Consider the following 22,392-nt stretch of genomic DNA (forward strand, 5'->3'; position numbering starts at 1 on the left):
TCCCAGCTCCCTCAGCCTCTCCTCATAAGTCATGTGTTCTAGACCCCTAATCATTTTTGTTGCCCTTCGCTGGACTCTCTCCAATTTATCCACATCCTTCTTGTAGTGTGGGGCCCAAAACTGGACACAGTACTCCAGATGAGGCCTCACCAATGTCGAATAGAGGGGAACGATCACGTCCCTCGATCTGCTCGCTATGCCCCTACTTATACATCCCAAAATGCCATTGGCCTTCTTGGCAACAAGGGCACACTGCTGACTCATATCCAGCTTCTTGTCCACTGTCACCCCTAGGTCCTTTTCCGCAGAACTGCTGCCTAGCCATTCGGTCCCTAGTCTGTAGCTGTGCATTGGGTTCTTCCGTCCTAAGTGCAGGACCCTGCACTTATCCTTATTGAACCTCATCAGATTTCTTTTGGCCCAATCCTCCAATTTGTCTAGGTCCTTCTGTATCCTATCCCTCCCCTCCAGCGTATCTACCACTCCTCCCAGTTTAGTATCATCCGCAAATTTGCTGAGAGTGCAATCCACACCATCCTCCAGATCATTTATGAAGATATTGAACAAAACCGGCCCCAGGACCGACCCTTGGGGCACTCCACTTGATACCGGCTGCCAACTAGACATGGAGCCATTGATCACTAATCCTTCTTTCTCTCTCCAGTAGGAGTCCTGATGGTGGCGATTAGCTTCTCATTCTGCATTTTTGATCAGGGATGGAGCTCTTGCTCAGGGCTTCTCCTCTTGTAAGGCTCCCATGACCTCAAAATGGTGAGAAGGCCGCCAATAACCATCCCCCATCACCACCACCTGTGCTTCTATCACCTACAGACTTGATGCTTTGCGATGCGCACTAGAATTTGTCAGCTTGTCCTTCTCCACTGACCTACTTTAGTTATTGCTGGTACTCCTTCCAGTACGGGGAACTCTGGCCCAGATCCACAAAAGTATTTAGTTGATTGCAATGGGAGTTAGGGTCCTAAATGCCTTCGAGGATCTGAGCCTTTGGCTTTTTTGTGATAGCACCACAAATTGTTGATACAGTTGCCTGAAAATGCCACAATTGCTGAGCTGCAGGGGACAACTTGGTAGAGCTCAACAATAAAAAAAATAATTGTATTATGCAATCATGCAATCATTTATTTTTATCTATACAAATAATTCAAAGCAAATGACTAAACTCATAACTCAAAGGAAGTATTTCATGATTTCAGCAAACTTTTTTGGCGAGAGCAAATAGCTGTTAATTCTCCTCTGAATGTATTTCTGTTATTTGTTAATGATGTCACTTACATCTGAATGCTTCAGTACCCTTCTAATTTCCCTGTTTGTATTTTTGAAGAGAGCATGACTAATATTGTCCAAATTATATTATGGCAATTAAAATGACAAAAGGCCTACACATGGATTGATTGAAGAAAAACAAATCTTTTTTAGACAAAACCTTTTTCTGAAACAATTGCATTTCTTTAAATTCCTGTCTTTCTCACTGACAACTAAAGCTCTGATCCTGCCATTGAACCCTTATTCCACGTCAGACCCCATTGATTTAAAATATTAGATTCCAGGACTAAATTTGTAACTGATTTCTAGGAAGCAGGATAGGATTCTACCTACATGCCCAAAATATAGGGGCAATGAATTTATAGATATTCACAGTAATAACATTGGGGACAACGGAATGGATAAACAATCACTGATGTCAACTCTCACAGTTTTATTGTGTCTTGCCTAATTTGATTTTTTTTTTAATCCCTGCTCCTGGAGTCTCAGTGATTACATGAGAATCTCAACTTTCATTTACAAAATAATAATAATTTCTTAAAAAATCCAGCGTTCTTGGTTTCAGAGAAAAGCTTGAAAATGTGACCCCTAAAAATTCAGAAACCAGAAGATTAATAAAGAATCCAAAATGTATTATTTTTTTAAATTATGCTTTGGTATCTGTCTTGTGATTTTTGGATGCTTAGATAAATTACTGGGTAAGTTAGTGTGAATTTCATGCTAGTGCAGATGACTCATGCAAGACTTTATGCCTCATTTACTCCCTTAGGATCAAATGGGAGTTTTACTTGAATAAATTTACAGGCTGCTCCTGTTCCCACTGAATTCAGGGTCAAAACTCCTATTGTCTTCAGTTGTGTAGGAACAGGAATTTCGTCCCAGATTCAGGAAAGCACTCAAGCATGTGCTTAACTTTAAGCACATGTTTAAATTCTATAGACTTTAAGTGCTGAAATGCTTTCCTAATTTGGGATGCTTTCCCAAAGTATGTCAGGGCCTTAGGGCTTGTCTACATTTGAAAGTTAATTTGGATGAAGGTAGTGTGTGAATAACTCCATATGTAGACTAGCCTTTAAGTGGGATATAAAGACACATATAAAGGTATAAAAATGTGCCCAGGCCCTCTAAATTGGAGTGGATTTAATCTTTTCTGAGGGATCATTTGACTTTCAGAGGATTTTTCCCTACAAAGCATTTTTATTGCTTTGTCTAAACTAGTTTTTCAGTATCCCTCACTTTGAATATCTCTCTTCTTCAATATCTTCCCTCTAGGAACCCCACTTCTCCGGTATGCATCTTTTGCAGCCACAACAACAAACAAAGATCTTCAGATCAAAAGCTGAGGGCAAGAGCTTTGAATCACTTTAGAAATCTAGTGGGCTTGCCAGGCTGCAACAGCTTTGGGGAATTGTGTGGTATCTGTTGTTTTAAAGTACAAAGGGTGATCCAATTCCTTTAAACATCTGAATGTTTTCTTTCCTCTTTTTAAATCAGTTTTAGCAGGAGTTCTTTATTTAAATGATCTTGCTCATGATATGAGTAGGAAGCCTCCTTCCACAGATAGCTTTGTGAGGGAGAAACCTGATAATTCATTTATTTCATGATAATGACAGGGGTAGCTTTAAGGTTTTCACCATCTGTGCTCCTGTGGGAAGGAGGAGCAAAGCCAATACAAATTTAACCTTCAGATTTATGCTTCTGTGCCTCTCCATTGTGCCTCTCAATTTTTTTTAATTAACTGTTTCATTACTGTAGAATAGAATGTACAACATCCAAATCATACCTTTTTCTTTTCTCAGCAGGATTTTAGACTTTGGTTACTATCCTAGGCAAAAAGAACAGGAGGACTTGTGGCATCTTAGAGATGAACAAATTTATTTGAGCATAAGCTTTCGTGAGCTACAGCTCACTTCATCGGATCACTTCATCGGATCATCACTTTAGCTGTAGCTCACGAAAGCTTATGTGCAAATAAATTTGTTCATCTCTAAGGTGCCACAAGTACTCCTCGTCCTTTTTGCAAATACAGACTAACATGGCTGCTACTCTGAAACCTATCCTAGGCAAGTTACATTTTTAGCAAGCTTTGATCTTGAGCTCAATTCCCCAATCCCCTGTCTGCTCAGCTATGTGACCAAAATATCCACCCTTAATGTAAAGGATGAGTCAATCTTTAATGCTTATTTAATTCACAATCTCCATGCAAATAACCTTACTGAAAAGCAGAATGTACAACTTTTTTTTGTTGGCAGACCTGTTCTTATAGGTAAAAACCAAGATCTAGTGTATGCACAGGGTTTGATTTTGCAGCCCTTAGACAGGAAGAAATCAGAAGCTGGGTTACACACAGCCAAATGTTTAGCAAAAAAGAAACAAAAGTCTATTGATTTGTAAGTGCCTCTGTGCTTTTGGATTTTTGAACAGAAGACTCAGAAAATCTGCAGATAAGACTGACCTGTAAAGCTGTGAATAGTCAGTTTAGTAAGTAATTATCATACTATGTCAGCTTCCAAAGAGGGTAGGCACCTATCCTTCCTCCCCTGAAAAGCCTCCACTGGGAGGACTGGATTTTCTGTGAGTACTGTAAAACACCTCTATCGTAGGACTGAAGTGTTATTGCAAAGTTGTGGACAGGGAAATGCATATAGTCCTGTGAGTCACAGGACAGGATTATTTGAAGACATACAAAGTTATTTGCTCCCATTTTATCTAGCTACCTATTGAAGCATTTATCACACTTTTTCATACTTTTATCTGAATACCACCTAACTGTTGCATACATCATTTAATTGTGGTCATTTTCTTATGTGTCGGGGTGGAGGGCTTAGGGAAGCATAAAACTCCCCCTTGGTCAGGGGTCAGAAATTTTCTGTCAATTGCTTTTCTGTGGAAAATTGGGGTTTCAACTACATACAATTTTTCATGAAAAGTGTCCACTTTCTGCAGAAATTTTTGATTTTTCCTGTTGTGGTACATCATGGGAGATTATTCTGGTTGGTGAGCCTGGCCAGTCGAGGAGAATTGGGGCACGATGCACCCAAACTACAACTCCCACGGGGCACCCTACAGCTTTTCTGAATAGATTTTTTTTTTTTTGGTTTTCAGCTGAAAAATTCCAATTTTTTTTGCCAAAAAGTTAAAATTTTTCATAGGATATTTTTGATGAAAATGAAATGTTAATTTTCAGAGAAATTTTCTGTGGAAGAAACCTGCGATTTTCTGACCAGCTCTATTCCTCCCTTCTTCCCCTGCTCCTGTTACCTGTTTTGCCAGTCTGTGAACAGGGAGACAGACTCAGCAGGACTTCTACGTCCCCTTCCGCCCTGTACAGGTGGGCATAGATTGGCCTAGCCTTCGATCTCCTCCAGCCACCCTAGCTGTTGGCTAGTTGCGAGTAAGCTGCTTGTCAAGGCCAGTAACAGAATACATCCTCGCTGAAGCAAGGGGGTACCAAGGAAAGGACGGTAATGTTCTGAGTCACAACTCCTTCCCAGTGTAGACACGTGGTGCCTCCTCCACTGGCCCTAAACCTAATCCTAATCCTCGGTGAATTATGGACCCAATCCTCATCTTCATTGACTTCAGTGACAAAATCCCTGTTGACTAGGGCTGGTGAAATATTTTCAGTTGAACAAATTTTCAGTGGAAAATTGGGATTTCTACAAAATGAAAATTTTCACAGAAAGTATCTGATCACTTTTTTCTTTTTGGTCAGAGAACCAAAAACCAAAATTTTTTTTGTTTTGAGCTGAAAATGTTTCGGTTTGCAGTTGCAAAAAAGGAGAACATTTTTTCGTTTGGGGCTTCTCATTTTTTTTCAATGAAAAGTCAAAATTTGCAATGAAAATAAAGACTATTTTCCAACCAGCCCTAGTGTTGACTGCAGTGAGAGCAAGAAATGGGCTTATAATTACAGTACAAATGTTTGCACATATGTTTGACATAAACATTGATTGTAGGTTTCAGGTGCCTGCAACACGAACTGAAACTAATCAATGGTATTTACCCTATATGTTTGACATACAGAGTTGTGCAAAACTCTGAGAGTCCCTATTTGCTTAACACTTTATTTAATTTATTTATTTATTACTTTCACTCTGGCTGATATCACAGTTGGAATTTTGGAATCAAATCAGCTGGAAAATTTAAAAAGGGAAACTCAGTGGAAACCACCAAGTTTTGCCTAGTTTCCAGTTACAGCTATATGTAACAGATGAGTTTTGTATGACTTTAAAGGAAACTATACATTCTACCCTGGAACCCATGTAGAGGGTTTCGGCTTGACATTTGGTATGTTTGGAAGGTTTGCAGGCCTTAGCAAACTTGATGGCAAAACTGGACCAAGATTCTAGTTTGTAACAAAACAGAAACCAAGTGACTTGCCTGATTTCAGGATTCATTAGGTAAGTTTTGCACAGTTCTATTGACTTCTCATGCAGTCAATGGGAGTTGGCTTGGACTAAGTAGTGTTTAAAAGACCCCATAGACAGTTCAGTCTTTATTTACTATGGGTCACATCTTGCAGTCCTTCTTCCTACCTTGTTAAAGCAAAACTCTAATTGAACTCACAGCAGGATTTGGTCCTACATTAACACATGTTAAAGCATGAATTTTGATGTATGGCATATGTATAGGGTTAATGTGTGGTGCAGGAGTCTCTCCTAATGAGGGCTGACACATTGCTGACACTTCATCATCATCTCCCCAGGGTGAGTTACAAGAAATCATGTTCACTTTTGGAATGGATGGGAAATCAGAGAGGTTTCAAAACTGCAAGATTAGTTCCACTATGATTTTTTAATGGTTTTAATATAACAGTGGCTTATTAGCTCTTGAATTAAGACCATGGAACCCACTTTCATAGATTAGATCCCTGCTCCGTCATGTCTGGTAGCCTGTCTCCAGAATTATCTTAGACAAAAAGAAAAAAACCCTATTGTCATAAATATAAAGGGAAGGGTAAACCCCTTTGAAATCCCTCCTGGCCAGGGGAAAGCTCCTCTCACCTGTAAAGGGTTAAGAAGCTAAAGGTAACCTCGCTGGCACCTGACCAAAATGACCAATGAGGAGACAAGATACTTTCAAAAGCTGGGAGGAGGGAGAGAAACAAAGGGTCTGTCTGGGTCTGTCTGTAGTCGTCTTGGCCAGGGACAGAACAGGAATGGAGTCTTAGAACTTTTAGTAAGTAATCTAGCTAGGTATGTGTTAGATTATGATTTCTTTAAATGGCTGAGAAAAGAATTGTGCTGAATAGAATAACTATTTCTGTCTGTGTATCTTTTTTGTAACTTAAGGTTTTGCCTAGAGGGGTTCTCTATGTTTTTGAATCTAATTACCCTGTAAGATATATACCATCCTGATTTTACAGGGGGGATTTCTTTATTTCTATTTACTTCTATTTTTTATTAAAAGTCTTCTTGTAAAACACTGAATGCTTTTTCATTGTTCTCAGATCCAAGGGTTTGGGTCTGTGGTCACCTATGCAAATTGGTGAGGCTTTTTATCCAACATTTCCCAGGAAAGGGGGGGTGCAAGTGTTGGGAGGATTGTTCATTGTTCTTAAGATCCAAGGGTCTGGGTCTGTAGTCACCTAGGCAAATTGGTGAGGCTTTTTACCAAACCTTGTCCAGGAAGTGGGGTGCAAGGTTTTGGGAAGTATTTTGGGGGGAAGGACGCGTCCAAACAGCTCTTCCCCAGTAACCAGTATTAGTTTGGTGGTGGTAGCGGCCATTCCAAGGATAACGGGGGTAATATTTTGTACCTTGGGGAAGTTTTGACCTAAGCTGGTAAAGATAAGCTTAGGAGGTTTTTCATGCAGGTCCCCACATCTGTACCCTAGAGTTCAGAGTGGGGGAGGAACCTTGACATGGTGGCACAGTGGTGGGATTAACCTGAAATCATTTTGAGATCCAGTTGAGATTTTTTGAACTAGAAATACAGATTTTAAAAAGGAATTTTTAGGAAGTCCAGAAGGCAGCTTTGAAACTGAAAGCAGCTTGGTTTCTCTCTGCTTTGTGGCCAAGCAGAGACAAAAGGGGATTATCTTGTGAATTGCAGGTTTTCTTGCCTGGAGGCAGGGTACTTAACTCCTGCAGGGAAATTCACAGTCTTCCAACCCAGAGGTTTTTTTTTTTTCTTTTCTTCCTAAAAGTAAATAGGGGGTGTGTGCTCTACCCATTTGCCTGGAGACAAAAGTGGCAGGGTTTTTTTTTAGGATTTTGATTTTTTTTTTTTGTTTTACAAGGAGCACAGGTTTGAAAAGAAATTTTTTTTTTCTTTGGGCTGGGTAAGCAGTTTTCCAAGTAGTTGGAGGTTTTTTGCTTTAATTTGGGCCCAGAGCAGAGACAAGGGAATTGTCTTTTTCTGTAGGCTGACAATCACTATCAGAGAATAGGTACTCTATTCCAGCACAGCAAAAGTTTACAGCCAAGTTTTGTTTGTTTATTTCTAAACCTCGGGTGTAAAGTTAGTTAAAAACAGAGAGGTTAGAATGGCCAAATCCTCAGCTCGACTACAGCTGGAATTAGCCAAATTTCAGGCTGAGGAAAAACAAAGGGAACATGAAAGACAGATAGAACTCATGCGGCTGGAGAAGGAGGTACAGGAGGCTGCCCACAAGAGGGAAATGGAGGCAAGGAAGCATGTGGAGGAGATGGAGAGGATAAAGGCCCAGCAGAATATACCAACAAACCCTAGCAATCCTTCTCCAGGTACCACTTCCCATCCCAGAAAGTTCCCCACCTACAAGGCAGGTGATGATACTGAGGCCTTCTTAGAAAACTTCGAAAGGGCCTGCCTTGGGTACAACATCTCTACTGACCAATACATGGTAGAGCTGAGGCCGCAGCTCAGTGGACCCTTAGCTGAGGTGGCAGCTGAAATGCCTAAAGAACACATGAACAAGTATGAACTGTTTAAATCCAAGGCGAGAGTCAGAATGGGGATAACACCCGAGCAGTCTCGTCGGAGGTTCAGAGCCCTAAGGTGGAAACCAGACATGTCATTTACCCGACATGCCTACCACATTGTAAAACATTGGGATGCCTGGATATCAGGAGCAAGTGTTGAATCTCCAGTAAATTTGCCCTTCCTAATGCAAATGGAACAATTCTTAGAGGGTGTTCCTGAGGAAATAGAAAGATACATCCTAGATGGGAAACCCAAAACTGTAATTGAGGCAGGAGAGATTGGAGCCAGATGGGTGGAGGTGGCAGAGAAGAAGAAAACTGGTCGCAGTTGGAGCGGAGACCAGAAGGGACCACCCCAGACCACACCCTATTACCGGGGGCCGCCCAAAGCCCCACCTACCTCCCAAAGAACCCTCCAGACCCCTTATCGTCCCACCACCCCGTTCTCCAGCAACCCTCCTCGCCCCGGTGACCCGTCAGCTGGACGATGTTTTAAATGTAACGAGCTGGGGCATGTAAAGGCCAACTGCCCCAAGAACCCCAACAGATTACAGTTCATTGCACCGGAATCACACCAGAGGTCCACAGGCCCAGATACCTCCCAGATACCCTTGGAGCGGAGGGAAACTGTGAGTGTGGGTGGGAAGAAGGTCACCGCGTGGAGGGACACCGGAGCACAAGTGTCAGCTATCCATGCTTCCTTAGTGGACCCCAATTTAATCAACCCAGAGATCCAAGTGACGATTCAACCCTTCAAGTCCAACTCTTTCAATTTGCCTACAGCCAAGTTGCCTGTCCAGTACAAGGGCTGGTCAGGAATGTGGACTTTTGCAGTCTATGATGATTATCCCATCCCCATGCTGTTGGGGGAAGACTTGGCCAATCATGTGAAGCAGGCCAAGAGGGTGGGAATGGTCACCCGCAACCAGGCTAAACAAGCCGTGAGGCCTAGCTCTGTTCCGGAAACTTCTATCAGGACCCAGTCAGAGGTGATGGACCTGGACCCCAGGCCAATGTCTGCAACAGCAGTAGTGGATCCAGTCCCAGAGACCCAGACGGAACCAGTCCCAGAACCGGAACCAGCCAAACAACCAACACCAGACCCCGTGCCAGCACTGAATCCAGTACTTGCAACCTCAACACCAGAGGGCCCCACCGAACCTGAACTGGCAGCAGCCGATAACCCTACACAAGAGGCTCAGCCGGAGCCTGAATCCCAACATAGTGCACCAGCGGAGAGCGGTTCACAGTCAACAGAAACAGCTCCATCCCCTATATCGCTTCCAGAGGGACCAAGCCTATGTCCCCAATCCAATGAGGAACTGATGTCTCCAGCATCAAGGGAACAGTTCCAGACCGAACAGGAAGCAGATGAAAGCCTCCAGAGAGCTTGGACGGCGGCACGGAGCAACCCACCGCCTCTCAGCTCTTCTAATCGATCCAGGTTTGTTGTAGAAAGAGGACTTTTATACAAGGAAACTCTTTCTGGTGGACACCAGGAAGACTGGCATCCTCAGAGACAGTTGGTAGTTCCAACTAAATACCGGGCCAAGCTCTTGAGCTTAGCCCATGATCACCCTAGTGGCCATGCTGGGGTGAACAGGACCAAAGACCATTTGGGGGGATCATTCCACTGGGAGGGAATGGGCAAGGATGTTTCTACCTATGTCCAGTCTTGTGAGGTGTGCCAAAGAGTGGGAAAACCCCAAGACCAGGTCAAAGCTCCTCTCCAGCCACTCCCCATCATTGAAGTTCCATTTCAGCGAGTAGCTGTGGATATTCTGGGTCCTTTTCCGAAAAAGACACCCAGAGGAAAGCAGTACATACTGACTTTCATGGATTTTGCCACCCGATGGCCGGAAGCAGTAGCTCTAAGCAACACCAGGGCTAAAAGTGTGTGCCAGGCACTAGCAGACATTTTTGCCAGGGTAGGTTGGCCCTCCGACATCCTCACAGATGCAGGGACTAATTTCCTGGCAGGAACTATGAAAAACCTTTGGGAAGCTCATGGGGTAAATCACTTGGTTGCCACTCCTTACCATCATCAAACAAATGGCATGGTGGAGAAGTTTAATGGAACTTTGGGGGCCATGATACGTAAATTCGTAAATGAGCACTCCAATGATTGGGACCTAGTATTGCAGCAGTTGCTCTTTGCCTACAGAGCTGTACCACATCCCAGTTTAGGGTTTTCTCCATTTGAACTTGTATATGGCCGTGAGGTTAAGGGGCCATTGCAGTTGGTAAAGCAGCAATGGGAGGGATTTACACCTTCTCCAGGAACTAACATTCTGGACTTTGTAACCAACCTACAAAACACCCTCCGAACCTCTTTAGCCCTTGCTAGAGAAAACTTACAGGATGCTCAAAAAGAGCAAAAAGCCTGGTATGATAAACATGCCAGAGAGCGTTCCTTCAAAGTAGGAGACCAGGTCATGGTCTTAAAGGCGCTCCAGGCCCATAAAATGGAAGCATCGTGGGAAGGGCCATTCGTGGTCCAGGAGCGCCTGGGAGCTGTTAATTATCTCATAGCATTCCCCACCTCCAACCGAAAGCCTAAGGTGTATCATATTAATTCTCTAAAGCCCTTTTATTCCAGAGAATTAAAGGTTTGTCAGTTTACAGCCCAGGGAGGAGACGACGCTGAGTGGCCTGAAGGTGTCTACTACGAAGGGAAATGTGCTGGTGGTGTGGAAGAGGTGAACCTCTCCATGACCCTTGGGCGTATGCAGCGACAGCAGATCCAGGAGCTGTGCACTAGCTACGCGCCAACGTTCTCAGCCACCCCAGGACTGACTGAACGGGCATACCACTCCATTGACACAGGTAATGCTCACCCAATTAGGGTCCAACCTTACCGGGTGTCTCCTCAAGCTAAAACTGCTATAGAACGGGAGATCCAGGATATGTTACAGATGGGTGTAATCCGCCCCTCTGAAAGTGCATGGGCATCTCCAGTGGTTCTAGTTCCCAAACCAGATGGGGAAATACGTTTTTGCGTGGACTACCGTAAGCTAAATGCTATAACTCGCCCAGAAAACTATCCCATGCCACGCACAGATGAACTATTAGAGAAACTGGGACGGGCCCAGTTCATCTCTACCTTGGACTTAACCAAGGGGTACTGGCAGGTACCGCTAGATGAATCTGCCAAGGAAAGGTCAGCCTTCATCACACATCTCGGGCTGTATGAATTTAATGTACTCCCTTTCGGGCTGCGAAATGCACCCGCCACTTTCCAAAGACTTGTAGATGGTCTCCTAGCGGGATTAGGAGAATATGCAGTTGCCTACCTTGACGATGTGGCCATATTTTCGGATTCCTGGGCAGACCACCTGGAACATCTACAAAAAGTCCTTGAGCGCATAAGGGAGGCAGGACTAACTGTTAAGGCTAAGAAGTGTCAAATAGGCCTAAACAGAGTGACTTACCTTGGACACCAGGTGGGTCAAGGAACTATCAGCCCCCTACAGGCCAAAGTGGATGCTATCCAAAAGTGGCCTGTCCCAAAGTCAAAGAAACAGGTTCAATCCTTCTTAGGCTTGGCCGGTTATTACAGACGATTTGTACCGCACTACAGCCAAATCGCTGCCCCACTGACAGACCTAACCAAAAAGAAACAGCCAAATGCTGTTCAGTGGACCGGAAAGTGTCAGAAGGCCTTTAACAAGCTTAAAGCGACACTCATGTCTGACCCTGTACTAAGGGCCCCAGACTTTGACAAACCGTTCCTAGTAACCACAGATGCATCCGAGCGTGGTGTGGGAGCAGTTTTAATGCAGAAAGGACCTGATCAAGAATTCCACCCTGTAGTGTTTCTCAGCAAAAAACTGTCTGAGAGGGAAAGCAACTGGTCAGTCACTGAAAAAGAATGTTATGCCATTGTCTACGCTCTGGAAAAGCTACGCCCATATGTTTGGGGACGGCGTTTCCACCTGCAAACCGACCATGCTGCACTAAAGTGGCTTCACACCGTCAAAGAAACTAACAAAAAACTTCTTCGGTGGAGTTTAGCTCTCCAAGATTTTGATTTCGACATCCAACACATCTCAGGAGCTTCTAACAAAGTGGCTGATGCACTCTCCCGTAAAAGTTTCCCAGAATCAACTGGTTAAAATCGTCCTTGAGATGTGGAAAATATTGTTAGTCTTTATGTACTTGGTAGTATATTTAGAGATGCATGTGTCTTATTAACTCTGTTTTCCTAGAGCTCCAGGAAGAAATCCCAGCCAGTGTTTCACCCTAGCTGAGATTTGGGGGGCGTGTCATAAATATAAAGGGAAGGGTAAACCCCTTTGAAATCCCTCCTGGCCAGGGGAAAGCTCCTCTCACCTGTAAAGGGTTAAGAAGCTAAAGGTAACCTCGCTGGCACCTGACCAAAATGACCAATGAGGAGACAAGATACTTTCAAAAGCTGGGAGGAGGGAGAGAAACAAAGGGTCTGTCTGGGTCTGTCTGTAGTCGTCTTGGCCAGGGACAGAACAGGAATGGAGTCTTAGAACTTTTAGTAAGTAATCTAGCTAGGTATGTGTTAGATTATGATTTCTTTAAATGGCTGAGAAAAGAATTGTGCTGAATAGAATAACTATTTCTGTCTGTGTATCTTTTTTGTAACTTAAGGTTTTGCCTAGAGGGGTTCTCTATGTTTTTGAATCTAATTACCCTGTAAGATATATACCATCCTGATTTTACAGGGGGGATTTCTTTATTTCTATTTACTTCTATTTTTTATTAAAAGTCTTCTTGTAAAACACTGAATGCTTTTTCATTGTTCTCAGATCCAAGGGTTTGGGTCTGTGGTCACCTATGCAAATTGGTGAGGCTTTTTATCCAACATTTCCCAGGAAAGGGGGGGTGCAAGTGTTGGGAGGATTGTTCATTGTTCTTAAGATCCAAGGGTCTGGGTCTGTAGTCACCTAGGCAAATTGGTGAGGCTTTTTACCAAACCTTGTCCAGGAAGTGGGGTGCAAGGTTTTGGGAAGTATTTTGGGGGGAAGGACGCGTCCAAACAGCTCTTCCCCAGTAACCAGTATTAGTTTGGTGGTGGTAGCGGCCATTCCAAGGATAACGGGGGTAATATTTTGTACCTTGGGGAAGTTTTGACCTAAGCTGGTAAAGATAAGCTTAGGAGGTTTTTCATGCAGGTCCCCACATCTGTACCCTAGAGTTCAGAGTGGGGGAGGAACCTTGACACCTATAATGTACTTGTGCTGTAAGTGGGATCGGAAAAAGTCTTCCTGATCCCTGTACTGATGCCCTGAAGCATGAAACTTCATTACTCCGTTTTCACATGCAAAAGGGGGACTTAATCTTTTTTCCTCTCTTAAATACGTCTCTGACTCCTCTCTTTTCAAGGATAAATGTAATCAGTTTTTTAAATCGCTCATCATATGGATAATCTGTACACCAATAGGAAAATTATATATAAGTTCACCAACACCTATAGAATCTCTCACAAGCAAGCTGAAAAGTTTTGGAAATACTACAGTGTAGTTCACATAGGAGAAACTTGATTAAGGTAGAGTCAACGTTGTTGCTGGAAAACAGCGTCTTTGGCTCCCTCTATCCTTCCAGTACATGGGACTTCAAAACCCCATACTCAAATGTTAAAAAGGCAGAAAACGCTCTGTGAAGGCCTCCCCACAGCTCCTTGAAATAAATGTCACTATTTCAAGGAAAAACAAATCACAAACATACAAAATGCACTTTTAAATTGTGGCTTTACACACAACACAACCACACAATTGTAAGTCTGCATTGAGGAGGGGATGGCTGGGTATTTCTAGAATAAGGAGAGGATCTGCTCCAGGGAGGAGGTTGGATTGGATGAACCAGAGGCTGGCATGTGAACTGCAGATCCGTCATGTCTGCTATGGCCTGGCCTGTTTGCCTGTAACCTGTAATCCTGCCAAGTTAATCTTGCTTTGCTGTCCCAGCCAGGGCCCAAAGCAGAAATGCCACAAGGAATGGTCTTACTGGATTCCCAGGCCCTCCAGCAGATCCACCTACCAGAAATCTCATTAAAAAAGGTGGTGTCATGAGATTTTCCTCTCACGCTTGCAGAATCAAGAAAAATGGGTAAGCTTTGGATAAGCATCCATAAACATCCAGTGAGAATATCCAGGGAAAATACCCATCTTTAGGGCTAAAATAAAATCATGCCAACAAATGCATAACACTGATTTTAGGCTTGTTAATTTTCATTGTATTATGCTCAGTCATTTGACAAATAAATACTTATATACCAAGTATATACTTCTACGTCTACCTGTAAATCCTCACTATAGCATACCATCAGAACATCCACAACTTTTTTTGGAGAAAATATAAACCTTCCCCAAATGTAAAGCTAACTCTGCCCTCAGCACCTACCCCTTTCTCACACTTAAGTTAAATAAACTGAAATCCACAGCACAGGACTTTAGGAGTCTGGGTTCCAGCCCTGCACACTCGCACATGAGTTACTTCATGCACATTACTAGTGCCCCTCACTTGTGTAAGCGTTTACCGCAGCAGGGTCTCCTCAGAGGTAGGGCTGGTAGTACCACCTATTATTCAGGTTGCCTAGCACTTCCCATTATAAAACCCTGTTTTCAGTTGCTTATAACTTTGTACTGTGTAGGTATCCATGCAATACCATTATGTTCAATAAAGCTAATAGTACTTACATGGAAAATCTGATTGCTTTAATTCAGTGGTTCTCAACCAGGGGTACGCATACTCCTGGGGTCACATAGCAGTCTGCCAGGGGGTATATCAACTAGTCTAGATATTTACCTGGCTTTACAACTGGATACTTAAAAAAGCACTAGCGAAGTCAGTACAAACTAAACATTTTATACAGACAATGACTTGTTTATACTGCTCTATATACTACACACTGAAATGTAAGTACAATATTTATATTCCAATTGATTATTTTATAATTAGATGATAAAAATGAGAAAGTCAGCAATTTTTCAGTAATAGTGTACTGTGACACTTGTATATTTTTATGTCTGATTTTGTAAGCAAGTAGTCTTTAAGTGAGGTGAACCTTGGGGGTACACAATCAAATCAGATTCCTGAAAGGGATACACTAGTCTGGAAAGGTTGAGAGCCACTGCTTTAGTTCAAGAAGAGGTCAGTAACCTGGAACACTACAACTACACACATCCGCACTTGTTGACTCATTGTCAGGAACCACAGGTCTTGAACCCAGTGCCACAGGGCTTTTCAGAGCCAATAAGTGCCAACCTGCCACACAATGACCTGCTAACCGTGGTCAGCATGGGTGGCCGGTGACCTGGCCATTGGGGGAGGCTAGGCCCTGGCCCCTCCCCTTGTGCCCACGGCCCCACCTCTCCCCATCTGCCCCTCCTTCTGCCTCCCTCCCCCGCAGGAGTCCAGAGCACCCGCACCACGGGCCCTGGTCCCAGTGCCGGGCAGCCAGAGGGCGAGGCTCTAGCCCCGGTGCTCTGGGTGGCGTGGTTAGTCCTGGTGCGCCGGCTGGCAGCACTCCTGGCCCCAGTGCTCCAGGAGGCCGGATGGTGTGGCTAGCTCCAGTGCGCCGGGCTGCAGCTCTCCCGGCCCCGGTGCTCAGTGCGGCCTGGCCCCAGCACCAGCTGCCCTCTCTTCCCGTGAGAGGCAGGCCAGCCAGCCTGGGCCAGCCAAGGCGGAGGGCTCTGGGATTGGGAACCACCGGAGGGGGCCTGGCCTGGAGGCAGAGTGTGGGCGGGGCCACGCCAGGCTGTTGCGGAAGGCACCGCCTACCCCTGCCTACGATACCCATGGATACAAAAACCATGCTTGTCAGAATAGGAACTGAACTCTGTCAGAGGACTCCAGTCCTGGAATCCAGCTGACAGAACGCTGAGGGTCCTCCTGATTGGTTCACAGCTTCTATATAAACCCAGCACTGGAACAGGTAGTTAGTTGTCCATACAACTGGGTTCTCCCTGCTTTGGACTGCTTCCCCTGTGATACCTGTGCCTAGCTGCCTGCGGCTCCTCTCCTGGTAACCTGACCCTGCCTGCCTCCTGACACCTGATTCCCAGTTTGTCCTCTGGCCTGTCTTGGACTCTGCCCTCGTAGTATTGGACCTGGCCTGACTCCCAATTCCTGCTGCCACGTCCTGGTTGTGACACTCATCCCCTAAGCCAGAGAAGGCTGGTCGCGAGATCAGCAAGGTGCTCCCTTCTCCCACAGGAAAAGGAATGATCTAAGTCTTCTAACTGAACCATTAATGGAGTATTTCACTTATTCTTTCTGAGATGACTAAACCAAATGTAGGGGGGAGTAGCCAACTTAAAACTTTTTTTAGGCAATGTAATTGCAAATATAATAGAAAAGTAGGGCTGGAAGAGACCTCAAGAGGTCATGCAGTCCAGCCCCTCCACCCTGCCCCCCAGCTGCATTGATAATTCCACAGCCTCCTTAAGTAACCTCTTCTAGTGCTTAAATAACCTGACAGAAAGATTTTCCTACTGTATTGGCATAGCTCTTTCCCACCTGCTCTAGCCTTTTGTAATTCCAAGATCATCCAGAACTGATTATTTTTTTTCTCCTGTGAAGGTCTGGAGGTTTTAGTATTCCTTTTCTTATCCAATTAGACCCAAAATTATAAAGTCTCCCCCTCCATTTTTTTTAGATAAGAAAATTATTCCAGTCACATGCTTCCTGATGTGGCCTAGATGTATATTTCGGCCCTTGCTCCCTCCCCGTCCATTATGAATTTCAAATCGCTGGATTGTTAGACTTTAGTTCTCAAGCTGAGTTAAGCAGATCAGTGCAATAATCATGTGTGTTAGTGACATGTTTCTCCATTGTTATCCAAGTTTGACAAGCCAGAACAAATTTATTTGAGCTAAACTATATGCAAGCAGTTACCATATTATTAACTATGCTTACTGCTCCACCTCTTAAAACCTTGTATTATGTGTTGTGTTGTTTCAGCTCCCAGTTTGTTATATTTTTGGAGACTTGTATTTTACTTCGTTTCCAAGAATTAAATGTGTTCTGTAATCATTCGACTTCATTTAAGAATCTCAAAGTGCTTTACATATATTCATTAATGAAACTTCACAACACTCTAGTGAGGGAGCTAAATATTGTGCATAGATAGGCAAACAGAGGTAGAGTGGTGAGGGAATTGCGCAAGGCTACATAGGAGGTCAGTGATTCAGAGCTCAGGAGTGGAACTGGCTGACAAATGTTTCCCTCCGCCTCCATGAAAAATATGTATGAATTTTTTTAACAAACAATTTTGGACAAAAAAAATCAATTTCAGACAATTTTTGGTTTTCAGGCAAAAAAATATTTTTTTCAAGATAGACACTTTCTGAAAAGTTATTCATTCATTATTATTATTATTTTATTTATATTACAATAGCCCCCTCGGAGACAGTCATAGACCAGGAGCATACAGTCTAAAAAGACAAGATGGACACAGGGAGGGGGACAGGGTAGAACACAGAAGCAGAGTGAACGTTATGATGGCAGCAAACGTCATGTTAGTTCCACCATTTTTTTCTGTTTGTTTTTTGGTGGGTTTTGTTCGTCAAAAACCCAATTTCCTGCCCTTCTCCCCACCAAAAAAATGTTTGACAGGAAATGGAGTCCTTAACCAAACCACACACACACACGCATGAGTCAGGCAACCCAGCTCCTGTTGAAATTCCATGAATTTTGAGCATTAAATTCCCATAGATGCTTTTGAAAATTCCAGCCTAAAGATATAGGGAATTTAAATTTTGTTTTACATTTTATTTTCCCTTTCTTCGTTGTGGGAAAGGTCTGGTTTATGATAAAGAAAAGATTCTCTAATCTTTTTATAAAAACAAAACCAAATTATTTGTCTGTCTTGTTTTCTGCACAGCCTCTGTTTCCTGTGCCACCTCTTGTGGGCCGATGTGTCACTTGGTGTTCCAGTAGATGCTGAGCGCTCAAGGAGAGTGAAACATACACATATCATGGCCAACATTTGCAAATCAGAAATCAGCACAGAGACCTCTTCTGGGTTGGAATTTGACCCTGGACTGAAACCATAAGGGTCCCTCTCTCAGGTTCCAGGTGCCTCCACTAACCGTTCTCACCCCCGCTCTCTGGCCAGCATCTGGTGCTGACCCAGATTTCTCCTCAGACCTCCCAGCCCAGCACAGATCAATGCTCAGCTGAGACCTCAGCTCCACTAGCTTCCTCAGCATGGACTTCCCTCTCATGCCTTCCCTGTGGCTGTCCCCAGAGGGCCTTCCCAGTCAGTTGAGAGTATCCCAACTGCTATGATGGTCCCAGCTCAGCAGCTCTACCATCACAAGCTGAAGTACAGCCCAGTCCAGCAGGCTCTTCTGTCCTGTCCCTCCGACTCAGTCGGGATTTGAATGTGCTCATTCTCCCAACAACATTTCAGGAGATAGAATAGTTGGATTTCAGTTTCTAGTTTTGAAGCCATCTCTAATCTCAGTGCAGTTTGGTTCCTGATATAAGCTCTGATCCTGCACTGAGGTCCACATGGACATAGGGGCCCCTCTGTGCAGAGGTTACGGGAGGCTCGGGGCCTTAAGCACTATCTCATAGAGGGCCCTGAGGCACAAGATGCTGAGCAACTCTCACAGGTGTTAAGAGCCTTCAATGCCCTTTGGGCTTCAGTGCGAGATGAGGTCACTTTACACCTCCAGGCATTGCTCAGCAGCTTGCAGGATTGAGTCCATTCAAACCCCAGTTTCATTTAAAGTCAGATATGCTACTTTATTTACCTGCGGATTTCTCTGTAACACCAGCCTGGGTTTGGCTTTGAAGGTCTGCATTACCAACTATATTGGGTTGATTGCAAGACTGTGGAAGTGAACACTTTTGTCATCAGCAGTCCTCTTCCTAGGTTTTAAATATAACCAATGTTTTAAATCATGAAACAAATGCTCTGCTGTGGTCTGGGAAGAAGCAGAGCTTTATTATTTACATTTTAAGAGCATATGAAAAATTAATAATTGCATGGCTATTATTGTGAATGTATATGCCATCATAGCATCTGGTTTGTAAAACATCAATAACATATTTACTTGGTGTTGCCTCCACTTAAAGGGAGGCATTTCTGCTGTATAGTAGATCTGTAAAAGGAACACATCTCTTGTGTAATACCGAGCAGAACTCTGGCAATGAGAAGTGTGTTCTGGGAGTCAGGTGCTTAGGATATTTCCCCATGAGATCAGATCATGGAGTAATCTTCTCGAAGCTCTGCTGTTAGTTTGTAATCTGTATTTACCCCTCTACAGCTAAAAACCTCGCTATGAAGATACTTCTCCTAGGCCTGGAGTGTAAGCGTCTTGGGGGTGCGGCAACACATGCACCCACTCTGCATCCAAATCAGAAGTCCGAATGTACCATCCACCCTTAAGTTGTTGCTTTGTTTTCTATCAAGCAACCAAGGCACTGTGGATCTTGCTCTGTGAGGCTTTCTTGTCTTTTTACGGAACTAAATTACCTCGCTCTGAGACAAGCTGGCTTTTCCAATTGCTTTTCATTTGTATGTGTGTGAATGTAAAGTGATCATAGAAGGAGCCTCACTGACAGGCATGGAGAATGATGACCTCCTTTAACCACAGAGCAGCCCCAGGATGCATAGAGATAACAAAAACTTCCACCAATGTGCCTCGACTCTCACCTGGATGGTCTGCCTGTGAGGGGATGTACAGGGAAAAGCAGAGGGTCATGTTAGTCTCAGTTTCCATGCTGAGACTTCCAACAAATGTGCCGATTGCTACCAGTTGTGTTGTTGGTTTTGGTGGACCTGCCCACTGGAGAACATGACCACCAAACTGAGTCTTGGGAAGTAAGTGTCCTGTCAGAAGAAACCAATGTGACATGACTCCTACATGCTCCAGTAGAACAGAGCTAATTATGGAAACTGCTTCAACATACTTTTTTCAAAGAGAAGAGTCAGTAAGATGCAGCACGTCTATGACCCCCTTCCTTATCCAGCAAAGCACTTCAGCCCATGCTTAACTATAATCATGGAAGTAGTCTCATTGACTTTCATGGGAATATTCCTACGCTTAAAGTTAAGCATGTGGTTGTCTGGCTCGGGGCCCAAGTGGCCATGCTGCACACTGTCACATGAGAAAACCTGAGCTGGATTTCCATTTGGTTCCTGGGCTTAGAAGTTCTGCAGGCAATGTATATTCTTCCCCTGAGGAGGAAACAATAGTGATGACATGGCTGATTAAGCAGCACTGCTGATAAGTTCTAAAGTGAGTCCCATCCAGCTCTTCCAGGGCAAAATTCAGCTCTGAATCTGTAGCCACATCTCCAAAGTTCAGCTGTGTTTGTGTCTGAGATTTCTATATGTAAATGCCCATTTTGCATGCCAAGTTCCAAGAATATTGTGAATCACAGTACAATGCAGCTGTTGTCCTGGGGACAAGACGTGGAACGGGAGGTAAGGCATTTGGTATGAAGGGTACCAAACTGTGCAACTTCTCACCGCAAAAAATCAGCCTGAACTCAAAGCTGGGCTCCATAATACAAGAACATCAGTTTACTGAACGCTTTACTTAACAGAGGCAGCAACACTGGCCAGAGAGTCCTTCTTTCCCACTTAAATATCCCGCCCCCCATCTCCCGCCAAAAGGAAAGGCAACCCTCAGAATGCAAGGATTTGGATGTCCCAATGACATGCCCATATGTAAAATTGTGCCTGGAATGTGTGCGAGGAATCTTCAGAGACAGTAATCTCTTATTTTTTAGAAAGTAAGTTTCTTTTTTTCATTCTTCTCCATTCTTTTTTCCACATAGTCCCTATGGTACAACCACCCTGAGCTCATCCATAAGTGTTACCCCTGTCCACATTTAATTTCCTCTTAAAGCCTCATGTCTGTCACGCCACTTACAGAGAGTTAAATTAAGTTGTGTTTAAAATTTTTTTTGTTTTTTCTGCAGCCTGTAATCTGTTTGTCTATCCAGCCTGAGACTGCGAGCACATCAGAGCAGGGACCATCCTTCTGTCTCCGTGTTTACTCTGCCAAAAAAACCACCATCCCACTCACAGTAGTGACTCTCAGAGGCCAGGTCCACTGACCTGGGTTCACGGGGTCTGCGCTCTGAGACTGAAAAGAGCAGTGTAGATGTTGCTGCTTGAACCTGAGAGTCTGTACTGCTATTTTTAGCCCCATAGTGTGAGCCCCAGGAGCCCAAGTCAATTAACATGGGCTCTGAGACTTGCTGCTGCCAGTCTTTTTTTTTTGCAGTGTCGACTTACCTTGTCCACATTGTTCATGCTACTATAAATAAATAGCAACAATTACTAAGCATGGGAATGAAAGTGGAAGACAGCAATAATGGAAGGATTAAAGAATAACTAGAGAAAGGAGGAGACAGTAAACACTGGATGAAGCAATGAGGTGAGGATGAAAACTGCTACAATTTTATTTTTAATAACTAGCTAATACATTAAGTCCCTGCTCCTCGTCCACTGAAGTCAATGAGAGTTTTGCCGTTGTCTTCAATGGCAGCAGGATCAGGCCGTAAGCAGCAAAAGGATAAAATCACTGCTAAATGGAGGACCGCTCCGGAAAATTCTCTGGAATCATTGTAATAAATGTAAAGAATTTTAAAGAAGATTATATAAGGAAAAGGAAAACTGTGTTTAAAAAGGTAGCCCTGAGGGTATAAAATAAGGGTCTGATCCTGGAAAGGCTTATGCACATGAATATCTTTATGCATGTGAGTAATCGCATTGATTAATCTAGGCCTAAGAATAACCTTTCTTTGGTCTCTGAACATTCAAGACCTAATCCTGCCCTCATTGAAAATAATGGGAGTTTTACCACTGATTTCAGCGGAATCAGGATCAGGTCGTTGAAGAAGGCTGTATTCCTAGGGCCTGGCTGTGATACTCTTGCTCATACAGAACTAGTGTCTTACCCCACAAGTGGTCCCATTGACTTCAGTGGGATTGCTCATGGCATAGTATTATTCAGCATGAGTAAGAAGATCACAGTCTGGCCCCTAGAGAATTGTGTCTGAGGCTTTGATATGCCTTAAAACTGGCACAGACCCACACAGTGATAGGCTTCCCATAGAGTTTTATTAGAAATTTTGGGATGTTTTAGGGAAGAAGTTGCTGGAGGCTTATAATGGGACACTCTGGAAAAGCAAGTTGACAGGATCAATGAGCCGAGAAGAGCTATTCACATTGATTTACAAGAGAGGAGAAAAAGAGACTTAT

Source organism: Lepidochelys olivacea, assembly GCF_965140295.1.
Source record: "Lepidochelys olivacea isolate rLepOli2 genome assembly, chromosome: 1".
Classification (NCBI taxonomy): Eukaryota; Metazoa; Chordata; order Testudines; family Cheloniidae; genus Lepidochelys; species Lepidochelys olivacea.